Source organism: Muntiacus reevesi, chromosome 5 (genome assembly GCF_963930625.1).
Source record: "Muntiacus reevesi chromosome 5, mMunRee1.1, whole genome shotgun sequence".
NCBI lineage: Eukaryota > Metazoa > Chordata > Mammalia > Artiodactyla > Cervidae > Muntiacus > Muntiacus reevesi.
Window position 1 is genome coordinate 114,959,415 of NC_089253.1, and position 19,524 is coordinate 114,978,938.

General features: G+C 41.6%; 1 pseudogene; it reads right to left on the reverse strand.

Moving 5' to 3' along the window:
• Positions 1–13,011: 13,011 nt before the first annotated feature.
• LOC136169418 (large ribosomal subunit protein eL21-like) lies at positions 13,012–13,506 on the reverse strand (annotated as a pseudogene).
• Between the last annotated feature and the right edge of the window lie 6,018 nt (positions 13,507–19,524).

Sequence of the window (19,524 nt, forward strand, 5' to 3'; positions counted from 1 at the left end):
ATGAAAATGTACAATGAGATTAATTATGTTTTCCTGCCTGCTAACACAACAGCCATTCTGCAGCTCATGAATCAAGGAGTAATTTTGACTTTCAAGTTATTCAAGAAATAGACTTTTTAAGACTATAGATGCCCCAAATAGCAATTCTTCTGATGGATCTTGGCAAAGTTAATTGAAACCTTCTGGAATTAATTCATCACTCTAGATGCCATGAAGAACATTTGTAGTTCCTGGGAAGAGTTCAAAATGCCAACATTAACAGAAGTTTGAAAGAAGTTGATTCCAACCCTCTAGGATGACTTTGAGCAGTTTAAGACATCAGTGGAGGAAGTCATTGTGGTATGGTAGAAACAGCAAGAGAACTAGAATTAGAAGTGGAGCCTGAAGATGTGGCTGAATTGCTGCAATCTCATGATAAAGCTTTAACAGATGATGAGTTGCTTCTCATGGATGAGCAAAGAAAGTAGTTTCTTGAGATGGAACCTACTTTTGGTGAAGCCTGTTGAAATGACAACAAAGGATTTAGGATATTAAATAAATCTAGTTGATAGAGCAGTTGCAGGGTTTGAGATGACTGACTCGAATTTTGAAAGCAGTTCTGTAGGTAAAATGCGCTCAAACAGCACTAATGCATACTGCAGAGAAATCATTCATGAAAAAAAGAGGCATCAATGTGGCAAACTTCAGTGTTGTTTGTAGAAGCTGCCGTAGCCACCCCAGCCTTCAGCAACCATTACCCTGCTACCAGTCAGCAGCCATCAACATCAAGGCAAGAACTTCCAACAGCAGAAAGATTATGATTCTCTCAAGGCTCAAATGATGGTCCGATTTTTTAGCAATAAAATGTTTTTAATTAAGATATGTACATTGATTTTTCTAGACATAATGCTACTGCAAACTTGATAGACTACAGTATAGTGTAAACATAGCTTCTATATGCACTGGGAAACCAAAATATTATGTGAATTGCTTTACTGTAATATTCACTTTATTGCAGTGGTCTAGAAGTGAACCTGCAGTATCTCCAAGGTATATATGTACATGTTGATCCCTCAGTATAAACCAGAACAAGAGTTACAACCATGAGCCCTATACAGGGCTCCTGCCCCTTCTAAGTTTACAATCTAGGGGGCAGATAAAATTGATCAAATAATCATAGAAACAAGTATGAAATTATATCAAGTAATGATTGAAAAACCTTAAAAAGAAGATAATACAAAGGAGAAAAAATTTAAATGTCAACAAATGACTTTATAAGGTATTCCAAAATTTGTTATTATATTGTTATATTATTATATTTGTTATTATATTGATCATATTATTTAATAATTATTAGCCATTATTATTTATTGTTATTCCAGTCTATCTAGGAGATATTTTTCAATAAATTGCACATAAAGATATTTAATTAGCATTGATTTAAGTGCTTTGAAGAAAAAAAATGAAAGTCATAAGAGCAAATAGTGCAGGGCAGGGCAGGGGGCTTTCCTGGGCAGCGATCAGTTGCTGAGGCCTGAATGGGTTGCCCATGAATTCAGATGAAATGGGGGGAAGGAATTTCCAGGAGGCAGGAGTCAAGTGCACACACGTGAGGGTAGGAAGGATCACAGCACACACGGGACTGAAAATTCAGTCTGTTCATTCTTTTCCTCCCTTCAAGCACTTGCTTCCAAGAGCTGAGTATTAGTCATTCCATGCTATGCCAACCTTCCCTCTAAAGTATTCTCAAAGCTAGAAGAGAAGCAGAGGAAAGGAGTTGGAAACCGCTTGTCTTCGGAATCAGACAGGCCTAATCAGACAGGTCCCAATCCCGCTTCTGCAGTTCACTAGCTGTGCACCCTTGAACAGACTGCTTAACCTCTCTGAATCTCAGGCTCCTCAGTCATAAAACCAAACTACTTTACGGATTGCAGTGAACCAGGTGTAGTATTCAAAATATTTAACAATCAGAACAGGCACCAGTGGGCAGGTGCACCAGTGTTTATCACAGTCTCGGGCATGGTTATGAGAATGTTATAACAAGACAGAGAGCCTCCAAGGTGCCTAAAATTTAGTGGGAGCCAAAGACAGTTGCTCTTGTTACTATTGTTTAGGCTGCTTCCTTTGCCCCCGCCTCCAGCTCCGCGGCGGGGCTCCCCTGGGACCTTATCTCCTTTCCCCTCCCAGGCCCCTCACTGGGTGACCAGCCCAGGACTCCACAGTCAGCCACTGACCACCCACCTGGGGCTTGTATCTGGGACACTTAACCAGCTCCAGCCCCCGGAGATGGCTGAAGATGAATTTACACACGATAGCCCTGGCAGGAGAGGAGGCTGGAAGTTGAAAGGTTTTAAGGGGATTGGGGCTCCCCTTCCTGGGGGCCTTCTCTCTGTCACCCCACCTTTCTCCCAGCTCTGTGCCCCTCACTCCCTCCCAGGGTAGTTCAGCTTCAAGGATCCAGCAGCCTTTCTCTTTACCCCCAACTCTGCCAACCACCACTGTTTTCTCTCTCTCTCTCCCTCTCCCCTCTTTTTTTTTTTTTTTTTTTAACATGCAAGTTGCCATGAAAAATTTGTTAATGAAATATTTGCTCAGAAGTCTGCTCTGGGCTAGACTGATAACCTATCTGTGTTTGAGTTTGGCTTCCCATATTCTAAATACTCATCTTCTGTCTGTTTAGCTTATTGATTGGTTTGGCAGGAAAAGAAGCCTTGTCATCAGTGACCAAGGTCAAACTAAACAAAAAGGGAAGGGGTGGGGAGGAGGGCCTGAACTGATGGGCTCAGGAGACGGGAGAGGCTTCTCCAAGTTTCCGTGAAGGGACGGACCCAACCGCCCCACCACCCCACCACCCCAGCCCGGGTTTAATGTAGTCTTCCTGGCAACAAGGAAGCTCTCAGCAGAGGGGCCCAGATGGGGACTTATAGGCGGATGCTGCAAGGTGAGAAGCCCACAGATGGTGTAAACTTGAGAGGTTTCTTGGACTATGCCTGGGAAAAATGAAGTGGAGTGGGCAGCTCACACCTCTGTGAAACAGCGTTAAAGGGCTTTCAGGCTGTCATCGCTGGTCAGTCCGCTAAAGTCTAATTTCTCTCTGAGGAAGGTTGATTTGCTAGTTAAAGGACAGTTGTTAAATGAACAAAAATAAAGCCAGTGGATGGGTGACATTTATAACACAAATTCTTGGTCCCAGTCACTGATAACCCACAAGCATTCATGACTGTGTTGGGATCTGAATGGCATTACTTAATGCTGTTGCTTCTGACATGGTGTCTTAAATATGTATCTAAGTTCAGTTCATTTCAGTCACTCAGCTGTGTCTGACTCTTTGCAACCCCACGGACTGCAGTATGCCAGGCTTCCCTGTCCATCACCAACTCCCGGAGCTTGCTCAAACTCATGTCCATCGAGTCGGTGATGCCATCCAGCCGTCTCATCCTCTGTCGTCCCCTTGTCCTCCTGACTTCAATCTTTTCCAGCATCAGGGTCTTTTCCAAGGAGACAGTTCTTCGCATCAGGTGGCCAAAGGATTGGAGCTTCAGCTTCAGCATCAGTTCTTCCAATGAGTATTCAGGACTGATTTCCTTTAGGATGGACTTGTTTGATCTCCTTGAGTCCAAGGGACTCTCAAGAGTCTTCTCCAACACCACAGTTCAAAAGCATCAATTTTTCAGCCCTCAACTTTCTTTATGGTCCAACTCTCACATTCATATATGACTACTGGAAAAATAGATTTGACTAGATGGACCTTTGTCAGCAAAGTAATGTCTCTGCTTTTTAATATGCTGTCTAGGTTGGTAATAGCTTTTCTTCCAAGGAGCAAGCATATTTTAATTTCAGGGCTGCAGTCACCACCTGCAGTGATTTTTGGAGCCCAAGAAAATAAAGTCCGTCACTGTGTCCATCGTTTCCCCAGATACTTGCCAAGAAGTGATGGGACTCGCTGACAGTTAATGAGGGGGCAGACCGTAAGTATACACTGGTTGGGCAATGTGAGGATGCCTGGGCGTGGAGAAAGAGGTCAGAGTTGGGCCAGATCGCTTGCACCACCCTCAGCTGTATGACCAGGGTAGATGTACTGAAACTCTGAGCCTCTGTTTCCTCATCTGTCAAACATGGGCCTAATATGGACCTCAGAGGTGCTGTAAGAAAGGGTGAGATGGCATCTATAAGGAGCTAATGATAACGAGAAACCGAGAAGCGACTGGGATCAAATGTCTGCTGCAAGGATGTTACCAACCCATTGACATGGGTAGCTGAGAGTAATCTATTCCTGTACCAACTTCACCCTCTCACTCACTGATCACAGGGTATGGAGATGCGCCAGGTATGTGTGACCCTGGGAATCCAGGCATAGTTAAGACACAGTCCAGCTTTCCAGGAGCTGACAACATTTGCTAAAGAAATGCACAGAAAGTAAACAGCCACAGATGCTGTGTCTTGAAGGATGGCTGAGAATGCAAAGGCAGACTGCCCGTTTCCCTTTGGGGGGAGGAGGAGGGAGGGAGGGACCAAAAAAGCTTCTCAGAGGATGTTTTGAGGTATGTGCTGCTTGTCAGGTAGACAGGGGGTGAGTGAGCCAGAGAAACAGTGCCCCGAACGACGGAGTGCACAGCCTCTTCTGAGACGTGGCTCCCGCAGCGGGAGGGCTAGGCCAGGGCTGAGCGGAGTGAGAGGCGGGCAAGAGAGGAGAGCGGGGGCCTGGGACTGCCAGCAGGGGGTCGGGGAGCACGTGGGTCATCAAGAAATGGAGGCAGCCAGTATGGGCTCCTCTTCAGGGAATGTGTCTGCCAAGGGGAGGGAGCCAATCAGTTATCGGAAGGACATTGTTAGAGCCTGCTGGTTAAGTAGCAGACTTGAACACACTCATAGGCTCTATAGGAGGAAGCAGTAAAGATGAAGAAGTTGAAAGCACATACATGGAATCTAGAAAAATGGTACTGATGAACTTAGGAGAGAATGACCTTGTAGACACAGCAAGGGAAAGTGAGGGTGGGATGAACAGGGAAAATAGCATTGGCATATATACACTATCCATGTAAAACAGTTAGTGGGAAGTTGCTAAGTAACACAGGGAGCCCAGTCTGGTGCTCTGTGATGACCTAGAGGGGTGGGAAGGCGGGAGGGGAGGGAGGCTCAAGAGAGAAGGGATATATAAATTATACGTAAGTATATATATTTATTTATGTGGAGAAGGAAATGGCAACCCACTCCAGTATTCTTGACTGGAGGATCCCAGGGACAGAGGAGCCTGGTGGGCTGCCGTCTATGGGGTCGCACAGAGTCAGGAACGACTGAAGCGACTCAGCAGCAGAATATATATTTATATGTATGTTGCATATATAATTATGAGTGCTGCATATTGTTGTATGGCAGAAACCAACACAACACTGTAAAACAATTTTCCACCAATTAAAAAACAATTTTAAAGAAAAAAAAAAGATGAAGAAGTTGAAATGACAGGAGGGAAAGGAATTACCCAGTGGAGCCAGAAGCTGGACCACAGGTCATGGGAAGGGGTAGGATTGGGAGCCCAGGGCAAGGGTAAGCCTTCTGCAACTCTTCTTCCTCCAAGCCTGGAGGGATGAATTGAGAGGGTAGAGGCAAAAGGGAATGTTAATGGGAAGGACAGAATTGTAGTGCTTGTTTCTGAGAGCTGTGCACCCTCTATAAATTAGAAGGCAGGTTATTTGCTAAGTAACAGTGTCTGAGATGAAAGAGCAGTGGGGAAACTGAGCAACAGTTTTTTTCTGGGAGCTGGGACCTACAAGCCAGGACTCCAAGAGACACTGTACTGAATTTTTGAGAACCGTACAATTCTATGCTTGGCCCATGGATTCCAAAAATATCTACAACAGGGAGGTACATACAGTTCCATTAAAAATGGGAGGAAGACCTAAGACATTGATTGAAGTCATGCTGCCCAGTGTTCCTCGGCACCTGGGGCAAGGCAGCAAACTGGCAAGGTGCTCCCAGATATTCTTAATTTCCTAGAAAACCCAGCAATAGCTTTTAGCCACTACACACATCACCAGTGTGAGGTTCACTCTTTCAAGATAGATGGTGCTATGTTCCTTTCGATGACATCAGGGCTTTGCGAGAATCAGATTTTATTGGTTGCTGAGATAAAAAGGTACTGAGAGAAAAGAAATATGGAAGAAGATATGAGAACACTGGGGTCCAGTTGGATTCCATGGTTTGAGAAGTTGCGCTGTGCTCAAGAAGCACACCCCCCACAAGTAAATAAGCAAGGTCATGTAGGAATGAAATAAAATATCATCTCTTCTTTCCATTTATATGTATTACTTTACAAATGCCTTAACTTATTAATATTAGGACTTAGATACTTATGAAGGTATTTAGACCTAACCACCTAACCCTGCTCAATTAACTTATGCAGAGTACATCATGAGAAACGCTGGGCTGGAGGAAGAATAATCTGGAATCAAGATTGCTGGGAGAAATATCAAGAACCTCAGATATGCAGATGGCACCACCCTCATGGCAGAAAGTGAAGAAGAACTAAAGAGCCTCTTGATGAAAGTGAAAGAGGAGACTGAAAAAGTTGGCTTAAAGCACAACATTCAGAAAACTAAGATCATGGCATCCGGTCCCATCACTTCATGGCAAATCGATGGGGAAACAGTGGAAACAGTGGCTGACTTTATTTTTCTGGGCTCCACAATCACTGCACATGGTGATTGCAGCCATGAAGTTAAAAGACACTTATTCCTTGGAAGGAAAGTTATAACCAACTTAGACAGCATATTATAAAGCAGAGACATTACTTTGTCAACAAAGGTCTATCTAGTCAAGGCTATGGTTTTTCCAGTGGTCATGTATGGATGTGAGAGTTGGACTACAAAGAGGGCTGAATGCAGAAGAATTGATGCTTTTGAACTGTGGTGCTGGAGAAGACTCTTGAGAGTCACTTGGACTGTAAGGAGATCCAACCAGTCCATCCTAAAGGAGATCAGTCCTGGGTGTTCATTGGAAGGACTGATGTTAAAGCTGAAGCTCCAGTATTTTGGCCACCTGATGCGAAGTAAGCCTTTGACTGTGTGGATCACAATAAACTGTGGAAAATTCTGAAAGAGATGGGAATACCATACCACCTGACCTGCCTCTTAAGAAATCTGTATGCAGGTCAGGAAGCAACAGTTAGAACTGGACATGGAACAACAGACTGATTCCAAATAGGAAAAGGAGTACATCAAGGCTGTATATTGTCACCCTGCTTATTTAACATATACGCAGAGTACATCATGAGAAACGCTGGGCTGGAAGAAGTACAAGCTGGAATCAAGATTGCCGGGAGAAATATCAATAACCTCAGATATGCAGATGACACCACCCTTATGGCAGAAAGTGAAGAAGAACTTAAAAGCCTCTTGATGAAAGTAAAAGAGCAGAGTGGAAAAGTTGGCTTAAAATTCAATATTCAGAAAACTAAGATCATGGCATCTGGTCCCATCACTTAATGGGAAATAGATGGGGAGACAGTGGAAACATGGTCAGACTTTATTTTTGGGGGCTTCAGTATCACTGCAGATGGTAATTGCAGCCATGAAATTAAAAGACGCTTACTCCTTGGAAGCAAAGTTATGACCAACCTAGACAGCATATTAAAAAGCAGAGACATTACTTTGCCAACAAAGTTCCATCTGGCCAAGGCTATGGTTTTTCCAGTGGTCATGTATGGATGTGAGAGTTGGACTGTGAGGAAAGCTGAGCGCCGAAGAATGGATGCTTTTGAACTGTGGTGTTGGAGAAGACTCCTGAGAGTCCCTTGGACTGCAAGGAGATCCAACCAGTCCATCCTAAAGGAGATCGGTCCTGGGTGTTCATTGGAAGGACTGATGCTGAAGCTGAAACTCCAACACTTTGGCCACCTCATGCGAAGAGTTGACTCATTGGAAAAGACCCTGATGTTGGGAGGGATTGGGGGCAGGAGGAGAAGGGGACAACAGAGGATGAGATCATTGGATGGCATCACTGACTCAATGAACATAAGTTTGAGCAAGCTCTGGGAGTTGGTGGCAGACAGGGAAGTCTGGCGTGCTGCAGTCCATGGTTTCACAAAGAGTCAGACACAACTGAGCGACTGAACTGAACAGATGCGAAGTACTGACTCATTTGAAAAGACCCTGATGTTGGGTAAGATTGAAAGCAGGAGGAAAAGGGGAAGACAGAGGATGAGATGGTTGGATGGCATCACCAACTCAAAGGACATGAGTTTGGGTAAACTCTGGGAGTTGGTGATGGACAGAGAGGCCTGGCGTGCTGTGGTTCAGGGGGGTCGCAAAGAGTTAGACACAACTGAGTGACTGAACTGAACTGAACCACATAACAAATAGAAGTTTGAGGGTATTCCTTTTGGCCTCAGAGCACTATGAAAAATATCACTAAGGCACAAAGGATGCTATGAACAAAGAAACTTGAGAATCTCTGAATTAACAGACTGTCCAAAGTTGAGTTTCTATTATAAGTTTCTTAAATCATAGAAAATTAATGTTGGAAGGAAACTTACTGATAACTAAGGTGTTGGAGAAGATTCTTGAGAGTCCCTTGGACTGCAAGGAGATCAAACCAGTCAATCCTAAAGGAAATCAGTCCTGAATATTCATTGAAAGGATTGATGCTGAAGCTGAAACTCTAGTACTTTGGCCACCTGATGCAAGGAACTGACTCATTTGAAAGGACCCTGATGCTTGGAAAGATTGAAGGCAGGAGGAGAAGGGGACAACAGAAGATAAGATGGTTGGATGGCATCATCGACATGATGGTTATGAGTTTTGAGAAAGCTCTGGGAGATAGTGAAGGACAGGGAAGCCTGGCGTGCTGCAGTCCACGGGGTCACAAAGAGTTTGACACAACTGAGTGACTGAACAAAAACAACAAAGAACAACTCCTGTCATTTTACAGAGCACACAGCCAAGCAAGGTTAAGGGGTATTGTCAAAGGTCATCAGTTGTTGGTAGAACAAGAACCAGAATCTGGTTTTATCTTTCCTTGTTTAATGTGCCCTTCCACTGAAAACAAGTAGTTTAATTCACTCATATCATTTGTGCAATAAAAGTTCATTTTCTCTCAAAAATCCTACTTGTAGAAATGAAAACCACATTCTAACTTGGTCCTCCTTGTTAGTGTCCTCCTTGGTGTGAGCCTGTATTGACATCTGGTCATACTATCCATGGCATGTCTTCATTCAGATATTCTTCCAGGTCCCTAAAGAGTAAGTTGAAGCAACTTCTCTTTTAAAAACTTTTGTTGAAATATAGTTGATTACAATGTTGTGTTAGTTTCAGGCATTACAGCAAAGGGAGTCAGTTACACATGCTATATATATTCTTTTTCAGATTCTTTTCCATTATGGGTTATTACAAGGTGTTGAGTAGAGTTCCCTGCGCTATACACCATGTCTGTGATGGGTATCTATTCTATGTCTAGTAGTGTGTATATATATTAGTCCCAGACTCTCAATTTATGCCTCCTCTTTCTCCTTTGGTAATCATAAGTTTGTTTACTATGTCTCTGAGTCTATTTCTGTTTTTTTAAATAAGTTCATTTCTATCATTTTTTTAGATTCCACATATAAACAACATCATACGTTTGTCTTTCTCTTCCTGACTTACTTAACCTAGTGTGATCATCTCTAGGTCCAACCATGTTGCTGGAAATGGCATTGTTTCATTCCTTTTTATGGCCGAGTAATATTCCATTGTGACTATACACCACATCTTTATCCACTCATCTGTCAATGAACGCTTCGTTGAAAGCAACCTCTTTTGGCCAAGTCAGACTGAATTCTGGAAATAAAACTGGTAGATTCCACATATTCTAGAGGGTTACTTTCCTCAAACGTTTTTCATCCCTAAAGTTTTGGATAGTGTTACAAGCATAAGGCATTCAAGCAAGCAGAGAAGAAGGCAAGTATTCAGCACATGGGCCATCAGCTCAGCTCACTCACTAATTCCTGCACATTCATTGTGATTCGGAAACATGACAAATGTGAACACATTATTTTATAAGCAGACAAACTAGCTCAAGTCCTTCTCCCACGAACTGAGTACCTTCCACCAGATCCCTAATGCGGCCCGGGAGGGTGCAGGGGGCACAGTGGGTGGGCAGCCTGCTTCCTTCCTCTTGCTCCTCCCTCCGCTTGGGTGGAGGGCTGTGTGCTCACTGTGGTTCTCTCTGTCTCTGGCCACAGCCGTCTCAACTCTGGCGTGCAACCCTTGTCATTCAATTCCCCAAAACAACACCTGTGTCAGACCCAGACGGATGCTGGTGGCTGATGGCACAACCCAAATCCAGAATCCAATTACAATTTCAATGCTAGGAATCACTGTCTGAAAGAGTCACCAGCCATTCCTACCCGTAGGCTTTTCTCATTAGCCGTGGTCCCCCAGTGTCAGCTATCCACTGCCTTCCAGCTAGTCACTCCCTTGTGTCTAGACCATTTATTCCATCTTTGATTCCAAACCCCAGACAGAACATTCCAAATTCTTCTCCTTCTGATGATTAGAGAAGTTATTCTTTACATCGCAAGTCACTGGAGTAGCCCCCATATCTGGCTTCTCATGCCAAGTAGATCTACCCAAACTAATCAAGGTATTGACACCCCCTCCACGTGTTGCCCCCTTTTCAGCATTTACTACAAATCCTGGAACAAGGCTGCCTTGAAAGTGAAAGTGTTAGTCACTCAGTCATGTCTGACTCTTTGTGATCCCATGGACTGTAGCCCACCAGGCTCCTCTGTCCGTGGGATTCTCTAGCCAAGAATACTGGAGTGGGTTGCCATTCCCTTCTCCAGGGGATTGTCCTGACCCAGGGATCAAACTCGGGTCTCCTGCATTGCAGGCAAATTCTTACCAACTGAGCCACCAGGAAGCCCTTAAAAGTCTTTCATGTTTGAGGGGGTACATTATAAGCTAAAAGCAAATGATGAAAAACGAAGTGATTTTTCAAAATGCCATCTTCTGATGCTGCTATATTTGTTTCTCTCTCAAGTTACCGGTGCTACTGTTTCCAAAGACTGACAAAGTTGTCTATGATAGGCTCAGACCCAGAAACAATACCCAGAAGTGTGGGCTCATTTCTTTCTAAGTTCAAGATTGTGGGAGGCATGAACCAGAAGCCAGAGCGGCAGTTCGGGCGTCGAAGAGCTTTATGACGATAAGTAGGTGCTGCTGTTGACATATGAAGCTTCAGTAGCCCAGCCAAATTGATCAAATATAAACCCAATTTCCGATTTGCAGGGTTGGGTGGGCTAACAAATTGTATCAGAGGCTTTGCACTGAAGCCTTTAAGAAAACGGAGCTGTTGCCATGAACCCGTAACTCCCTACCCCTCCCTCTGCTTCTAACACCTCATCACCATTATTCATACATAATTGAGGCAGGGCTGGCAGACCTTACCCAGAGCAAGTGGACGACACAGAGGTGGGGCTACAGCCCCAGGGACAAAAGCCAATGATATTAATGGTGGATACATTTTGAGGACCCACTGTTTGGTCCCAGCGTCTTTATACACACTGTCTCATTCATTTCTCACAATGGCCCTAAAAAGTAACTATTGTTATGATCTCTGTGTCAGAATCGTTTTACAAAATATTTGCCAATTGATTTTTCACCTGTATGGTCTTATTAACAGAGTCACCCTCTGCTTGCCCCCAAATGCACTTTGCATTCACAACACTTGGAGTAGGATTAGGATAGCAAAAATATAAAACAAAATGTTCTTAGCATTTGAACTCCAAAATTTATGCCTCCTCCTAAAGGTCAGGTTTGGAATTTGGGTAGATATAGATTTTTTTTTTTTAAACTGTGTAGCTGAGAGAGACTCAGGACACAGAGAGGTCTAAGGGAGCAGAAGTGACCTCACAGCTGGGATGTGAAGGATGGAGAATGACTGTGTAGCCTCTGGACCAGAGGACAGCTAGGCATGACCCGTGGGTCTCTTTCTGATGCCGGGAGGGTGGATGCTGGGAATTAGAGATGAGTGGAAACAGCCTGGGGCTGAGGCATCAGTTGATAACTGGGGACCACACCTTCCCCATGACCTGATACCCCACAATTAACCCCTACCCACTTTCCACTCAACCTCCCAAACCAGATGCCAGCCAGGAAGGAAATATAAATGACAGATTTTTACACTCCATTCACTGTGACAAGGTTTTCACCATCTGTAGAACTGAGGCTCAAGGGGGAAATGAGGTTCAATTGTATATGTGTGCATGCTAAGTCACTTCAGTCATGTCCAACTCTGTGTGACCCTATGGACAATAGCCTGCCAGGGTCCTCTGTCCATGGGATTCTCCAGGCAAGAATACTGGAGTGGGTCGCCATGCCCTCTTCCAGGGATCTTCCTGATCCAGGGATCAAACCCACATCTCCTGTAGCTCCTGCACTGCAGGCAGATTCTTTATCACTGAGCAACCAGGGGAAGCCCTGATGTTCAGTCACAGTAAAGCAAAGAAAATCTTTTAGTCATAGCTGAGTTTGCTGTAAGTGAAATCAATCCCGACAACACACAAGGAAACTGAGGTGTGGAGAAGTTAAGGAACCAGCCCCAAGGATATAGCTAGTAAATGGAAGAGCCTGTCTGACTTCAGAATCCAAGTCTGTAAACTGTTCGGCTCAACTGTGAACCAACTACATCAAATATATCACTTTTAGGCCAATGGTTTCGAAACTGGTCCAGCTCAACACTGTTTGTTGAACTAAATGTGAAAAGAGAGAGACAGCAGAGTTGCTTTGGCTGCAGAGTGGGGGCCAAGGCTCGTCACTGTCCTTGGGGGGCTGTTCTCGGCAGACAAGTTTGTTTATTGGCCCTGAAGACAACTTACCATTTTCACCTTCATGTCGTTTCTCCTTCTAAAATGGGTCCCATCCCAGTCTCTATCAATTTAAGCTCCGTTCAGTCCAAACCATCCACAAATCAAAATATAGTTTCCTCCTCCAAGATCCTTCCTTACTAACATTTTTAATTACCGTTTATTAATTTTACAGCCCATGTCCTTTGTTTCCTTCACACGCACCACGGCATGAGCTCATAGGGAAGGGGCTCCCGCAGTTCAGGCTCCTTTCCGTGGGTTCTCGCGAGTGTGCTTCTCTGGGTGGAGCAGGCTGGCATTTCAGCTGAACCCAAGTCCCTTTCTCGTTGGCTTCCTCCTTTCTCTGCTCATTTTCCTTCAGGCGTTTCTGGAAGCTATCTTGGCTCTTAGAGTGCTTAATACGCTCAATTCGCATATTAATTCTCTTGGCCAGAATCTTCCCCTTAACTTGTTTACAATGATGCCAAGAGCATGCCGGGTAACACTGTAGACTCTTCCAGTTTTGTCAAGGTAACATTTGTAGGGCCTTCCTTTTTGAACAGAGCCCTTTGCCTTGATATCTACAATATCACCTTACTTGTAGAGTCACATGTATGTGGTCAAAGGCACAGTTCCATGTTTTCTAAAAGGCCCAGAGAACATGGAGCGGCTGCCCCTCCTCTTCCCTTTGTGTTGGTCATTTTGGCAAATTACTGGAAGATGGTGGTTCTGGCTGAAAGGAAAGCCTTACTAACCCTTTTAACTCAAATTAATACTTAGCTTCAAAAATCACTGATGGAATGGATGGATGGATCCATCATTTTATGGATCTTTATGGATGGATGGATCCATCCCTGTCATCAGCCCTGCAAATGAAAGTCACCTGGAGAGACAAAATATAGTGCTCTGGTCCCAGCTTGGGATAGTCGGTAGAGAAGGGGTGGGGCCAGCAGTTGTTTTTTAAAACTCCCAGGAAAATTCTAACATGCACTCTGAGTTGAAAATCACCTCTTTCTCTTTTACCCTCAGTTGGTGCGGTTATTGTTCTTTGTTTTCTGTGGTTAAGAGCAGGGATCCAGAATAGGATACTCCTGAGGATGAATCTCGGCTATGTGGAATCCATGGTACTGACACTGATTGGGTGGATGGATGGATACATGGTGAATGTTTTAGGCCTAATTATTAATAGTTTCCTGGTTCACAACTCTGTACTCAGCACCCACCCACTTCTAGGAAGCTGCTCCTTGCCCCAGTCAAACCATATAGTGTTAGTGGAAGTTGACCATCACAGTGTCATTAAAATAAGGCATTCATCTCTCTTTGAAAACAAAGCTATAGGATGTGAAGCCTGAGTTACCTGCTTCCCTGAGTCCTGACAAGGAGAGAAAGCTGGTCTGAAAAGTGAGGCTGGTCCTTAGAGAAAAAAGATAACCCTGGAGGCTTTCCCCAGCAACCGGCATTCATTCCTGAGGTCAGCTGACTCTCCTCCCCGAAGTTTGTTAGCCAAACTCCATTCTTCATCCTGATGGAGCTGTCATTTGGATTTCTAGTACTTACAGTCATGAGAGTTCACTGTCTGATCTTTGACAAGTAAGGACATACAAGCCTCAGTTTCCCCATCTGCATCATATGAACACAGACTTGTTCTCAAGATTAAGTAAAATATTTACAAAAAGTACCCTAACAGGTTCATTAGAAATATTCACATCATGAATATGATGATTGACTTTATCTAGCTTTTTCTTGAGATGTATTTCTAAAATCTGAGTCTTGTGAGTTTACTAAAAGATATAATAAATTTTTTTCATTTATTTCAAATCCTTTTCTTGATGTTCAAATACTAGATTTGAACATCTCAAGAAAAAATTATAAGTGAACCTCATTTATAAGGATAGATGCAAAATTTCTAAATAACACATTAACAAATTGAATCTTGATGTGTATAAAAAGATAAATTCACCACAACAAAGTTGACTTTATTCTAGGAGAGCAAGGATATTTCCACATTAGTAAATAAAAAGTTTAAACATTACAAACGTCTGAATAAATGCTGAACAATCATTTGATGAAATTCAATATATATTTGTGATTTTTTAAAAATTATTTAACAAACATAAATGCAAAACACCTTCCTGATCTTGATGAATGCTATCTATTAGAAATTTATAGCAAGGATTATTCTTAACGGTGAAACATTAGGATTTCCAATAAAATTGGAATAAAACAAAGACCTTTTCTTTCCTCTTTAAATTTAACACAATACTGGTATTTCTGGTCAATACAACAAGCAAAAAAATAAAAGAAGAAGAAGAGAAAAAGAGAGTGAGAGAGAGGAAATAAAAGAAATAAAAAGAGAAATGGAAAATATCATGTACCAAAAAAATAAAAGGTTTAATTGAAAAACTGCTAGAATTAATAAGTACATTTAGTAAAACTCTGAATACAAGATACAGTTTTTATATCCAGGAAATCAACAACATTCCCATTTACCTATAATACCTAAAATAAAATAGGAACGATATCTTTTAAAATCTCAAGAAAACTATAAAATATCTGGGTATATGCTTCATAACATGTATCCAAAATCTTCATTAAGAAAAACTATAAAGCTTTCCTGAAGGATACAAAAGGAGACTTTACTTGAAAAGACTCAAATTGCATAAATGACAATTTTTCCAAATTAACCTATAAATACAATTCTAATCAATATCCCAAAGATTTGTTGATTCTAAAATTTATATGAAAGAATACAAATGCCAGGGACACTAAGAACAAATCTGAGGAAAAAAAATTGTTAAGGAAGCCCTGGACCTATCAAATTCTTCAGCCTCTCCTTTTCCTTCACTCTCTTGCACCCCCCCAGGCAATCCTTGTAGTGGTGATGGATGGCAGTAGGAACAGCAGCAATGGTAGCTTCAGGAACCAAAATTCTAAGGGAAAAGAACTTTCCTTACCATTCAGTGGAGCAAGGATTCCATGAAGCTAAGGTCAAATCCCACTGCTTTTTGCTTTCTTTCTGTCCTAACACTGCAATTGCATGGGAGACCAAAAAGGGGAGCCCGAGGGAACTAGGAAGTACTGGGAGTTAACGGAGAGAAGAGCTCAAGACAGTAACCCAGGGAATTTCTGGGCTCACCCTAAACCCAGCGGTGCTTGAATCTAGTCCTAATAAGCATACCAAAGACTTTGAGAACACGTCCACCCAGATTTCAGAATGACCACCTGGAGGTGCCCTCATGGGACAGAACCAGAAACCATGGCAAAGATGAAAACTGAACTGACAGGTTATAACCACAACCCACAGAAAGCAGGAGGGAATTTGTGGTTTAGCTCTAAACATCAATTAAAACAAATTTTAAAAAATCAATGATATCCGTATCATTCAAGCAAGATCCAAAGTCTCATAACTGATACTCAAAATACAACTCAAAATTACATGTGAAAATTTGTGAAGTTCTCAACTCATGTAGGAAAAGATAACCAATACACACCAACAAGGAGATGATACAGATATTGGAATTATCTGAAAAAGACCTTAAAAAACTGTAAAATAATTTAAAATTCTTAAAAGAGTAGTGTAAACACTCTTGAAACACAATTATTTTAAAAAGAAATTTTTTAAATTTTAGCAAAGAAATAGACAATAAAAAGAACTAAATGGAAATTTTACAACTGAAAAATACTGAAATTTTAGAACTGAAAAAATTTAACAAATTTTGAATTAACTGAAAGGACTTACTAGCAGATTTGAGATAACAGAAGAGTCTGTGAACTTGAAAATAGATCAATAGAAACATTCTAATGTGAAGAACAAAAATAAAAGATGATTAAAAAAAAAAAAGAAAGACAGAGCCTCAGGGACCTGTGGGCAGTAACAAACGGTTTAATGTTTCTGTGATCAGAGTTCTACAAGGGGATAAGAAAGAGGGAAGTTCTGAAGAAGTATTTGAAGAAATAAAGGCTGGACGCCTCTCAAGTTTGACCAAAGACAACAATCTAAAGGCTCAAAAGTACCCCAAACTGGATAAACCAAAGAAATCCACACCCAGACAAATCATATTCATATCACATGAGCCAAATCCTATCTATATATTCCTACTGAGTTTGTTTCTCTGGAGAGTCCTCTAACTAATACAGTTGTCAGGATACCAGTCTCTGCTGACTGCAGGGCTGATGGCCTCAGTTCCTTACTGACTGTTGGCTCAAGGCCACCTGTAATGGAGGCCTCTCCAACATGGGAACCTGCTTCATCAGAGCCATAAAGAGAGAGTCTGCTAGCAAGACAAAAACCAGAATCTTTTGAGACTTCATCATGAATATGACATCCTATGCTGAATTCTATTGATTAGGAGTAAGTAACTAGGGAGAAATATCAATCATCTCAGATACGCAGATGACACCACCCTTATGACAGAAAGTGAAGAAGAACTAAAGAGCCTCTTGATGAAAGTGAAAGAGGAGAGTGAAAAAGTTGGCTTAAAGCTCAACATTAAAAAAACTAAGATCATGGCATCCAGTCCCATCACTTCATGGCAAATCGATGGGGAAACAGTGGAAACACTGGCTGACTATTTTTCTGGACTCCAAAATCACTGCAGATGGTGATTGCACCCATGAAATTAAAAGATGCTTACTCCTTGGAAGGAAAGTTATGACCAACCTAGACAGCATATTAAAAAGCAGAGACATTACTTTGCCAACAAAGGTCCATCTAGTCTAGACTATGGTTTTTCCAGTGATCATATATGGATGTGACAGTTGGACTATAAAGAAAGCTGAGCGCCGAAGAATTGATGCTTTTGAACTGTGGTGTTGAAGAAGATTCTTGAGAGTCCCTTGGACTGCCAGGAGATCCAACAAGTCCATCCTAAAGGAGATCAGTCCTGGGTATTCATTGGAAGCACTTATGTTGAAGCTGAAACTCCAACACTTTGGCCACCTGATGCAAAGAGCTGACTCATTGGAAAAGACCCTGATGTTGGGAAAGACTGAGGGCAGGAGAAGGGGACTACAGAGGATGAGATGGCTGGATGGCATCACCGACTCGATGGACATGGGTTTGGGTGAACTCCGGCAGTTGGTGATGGACAGGGAGGTCTAGCATGCTGCGGTTCACGGGGTCGTGAAGAGTCGGACACGACTGAGCGACTGAACTGAAATGAAGTGAACTGAACTGAACTAGGGTCAACCTACACTCAAGAGGAGGGAATTCCATAAGGGCAAGAATACAAGAAAGTGAAGATCACTGGAGCCCATTTTAGAGTTTTCCTATCACAAGTGGTTATATTAGAATCAAAGTAAGCTTCTTGGCAAAAAGAAAAGGTCTCAAACTAAAAAGAAATAATATATATCAATAAAAGCATCAATTTACCAAAAAGGCATAGCAATCGGAAATTTATGTATTCCTAACAACAGAAGCTTCAAAATATGTGAAGCAAAAACTGACAGAAATGAAAGAATAAGTAGACAAACACATGGTTATAGTTGCGAACTTTAACACTCTCAGTAATAGAACCAGTAGGCAGAAAATCAGCAAGAAAATAGGAGAATTGACCAACATCATCCATTATCTAGACCTAATTATTAACCAGAAACAGATGAATACACATTTTTTCCAAATGAACATGGATTATTCATCAAGATCTGTAGACTGTATCTAAGTTCATAAAATAAAACATTAACAAATTTAAAATAATTGAAATCATACAAAGTGTATTTTCTGACCATAATGGAATTATACTGTCTGTGTGCGCTTAGTTGCTCAGGCATGTCTGATTCTTTGTGACCCCTACTAGTAATCAATAAACAGAATTTAACAGGAATGTGTCCAAACACTGAAAATTTAGAACACTTAAAAGTAGTCCATGGAGAGAGGTTCAAGAGGGAGGGGATATATGGATACCTATGGCTGATTCATGTTGATATTTGGCAGAAAACAACAAAATTCTGTAAAGCAATTATTCTTCAATTAAAAAATAAATAAATTTTTAAAAAGTAGCCTATGGGTATTAAGAGGTACAGATTACTATGTATAAAATAAATAAGATACAAAGATATAGCATAGCACAGGAAATATAGTCAATATTTTAAAATAATTTTAATGGAGGATAATATATAAAAATACTTAATCACTATGTTGTACAACTGAAACTAATATATTACTAATATAATCTATACTATACTTTAATTTACAAAAATTTTTAAGTAACCCATGATTCAAAGAGGGTCACATTTTCGATAAAACCACATGAAAAGGAAAATGCAACATATGAAAAGTCGTAGGGTGTGGCTAAAGCAGTGCTTGCAGGGAAATTTATAACCCTAAAATGCCTTGGCTATAAAGAGAAAAAGGTTTTTCTCTTTTTCTACGTTTCTACCTTAACAAACTAGAAAATAGAGTTAAAAATACACAAATCAAGCAGAAAAAAGTAAACGGTGAAGATAAATGCACAAATAAATAAAATTGAAGACAGAAATACAAAAATCCTTTTTAAATGACTAGAGAAAAATCTAATGACTTTTTAAATGACTAGAGAAAAATTATTAAAACTGAAGCTTGTTCTTAGAGAAAAACCAATAAAATCGATGTCTCTAACGAGACTGCCAAAAAAACAACAGATGACACAAATTATCTGTATCAGGGATGAAAGAGGCACTATCATTGCAGACCCCACAGATGTTAGAATGATAATTTAAAAAACACTACAAGCTACTCTGCACAATAACCT